Source organism: Vigna radiata, chromosome 9, assembly GCF_000741045.1.
Source record: "Vigna radiata var. radiata cultivar VC1973A chromosome 9, Vradiata_ver6, whole genome shotgun sequence".
Classification (NCBI taxonomy): Eukaryota; Viridiplantae; Streptophyta; class Magnoliopsida; order Fabales; family Fabaceae; genus Vigna; species Vigna radiata.
In genome coordinates, this window is record NC_028359.1 from 16,993,869 (window position 1) to 16,995,549 (window position 1,681).

Here is a 1,681-nt window from a genome sequence, read left to right on the forward strand (position 1 = left end):
GAATTGTGCTTAATTGTCCGGTATTTTTCCGTTTTTCCTAATTATGCTTAATTTGACCAGAAATTCTAATTTTAATTAATTTGAATTTTCTGAGCTAATTATTTGCATTATTATTTTCAGGNAAAATTTTGGAAACACAATTTGGGACATTTGGAGGACAACAAATAAATTCAAGACTCTCTGCATGGAAAATTTAGAATTAGTTATATTTTAATTTAGTAGTTTAGAATTAATCAATGTGTAATTTAAAAGTCTAGTTTTTTTTTTTAGACAACCTTTGCACATTGGGCCGTTAAAAATATGTTGAGGCCCAATTTTTGGTGACACATGTCCTACCCTAGGGTTTTTGGGTGGACCCTACCCTATATTTTTAGGAACTCACGGTCCTAGGAAGGAGTGTGCAGCCGTCATTTTCTTTTGGTTTAATACCTATTTTGGTCCCTCTTTTGGGAAGGTTTGTTCAAAGTGGTCCCTCCTTTTTTCAAAAGTTCACTTAAGTCCTACCTTTTGCAAAAACTGTTCAAAGTGGTCTTTTTTGCTAACGGCGTTAACTTTCTTAACGGCACAGCTGCCAGGTGGCTAATATTTGCTGAGGTGTAACGTTTTGGCTGTGCTGGCACTGTTGTGTGTTTTAAAAAAAATAATTAATTGTGACATGCAATTTAATAAAATTAGGTTTAAATTAAAAATTGAATTTGGGGTTAATTGAGGGGTAATTGATTAAAAATCCCATTAAGAACCTTAATTGTGTCTGGAAATCTAAAATGGAGAAAAATCCCCAATCTAAATCCTAAGAACCCTAAAGTGAAACTAGAACCAGAAACCCTAAATTGGGGAAGAAAACCCTCAATCTGTTTTCACCCCTCTGTTGTTCGAATCATGAAACTGCCATTGTTTCATCTCCTTCAGTCTACGTATTTGTTTTTTGTTCCTCGTTTAGCCTTGGAAGAATGGTCGTGATTTGGAGAATTCCCAATCTGCAAAACCCCAAATTCAATTTTTAGAGTTTTAGAGGGGGTAGCTTCTGCATAGACCAAGTCACCAAGCACATCACTTATCAAATGGTTGATGCTCAGCTGAATCCCAGCCACTCTTTTGTAACCACAAGCCATGTGGGCACCTCTTGCAAGAGCCTCTGCCACCAATGCCGACACCCCTCCGTGCAGCACCTTGAAGGGCTTCACCATGTGCAAGATTAAACCAACAAGTTCTCATCTTTACTAAAGACAAACAAAAAACCAGAATACCCTTTTCGGAGACAAATCTTGAATCTCAAATCCAATTGAATGGAGAGGAGCATCTACTTCAGAAGTTTTTGATGATTGGTGCTGGTTTTCCATTTATCAGCACAGTTCGATGAAAAATGGTTTTGAATAAACTATGATGAAGAAGTTGTCATGAGAAAGAATAATTGGGATAAAGATGACAGGGGAAGTCTTTGTTAAACCTAATTTTAATTAACCCCAATTAACCCCAATTAACCCCAAATTCAATTTTTAATTTAAACTTAATTTTATTAAATTTCATGTCACAATTAATTATTTTTTTTAAAACACACAACAGTGCCAGCACAGCCAAAACATTACACCTCAGCAGATATTAGCCACCTGGTAGCTGTGCCGTTAAGAAAGTTAACGCCGTTAGCAAAAAGGACCACTTTGAACAGTTTTTGCAAAAGGTA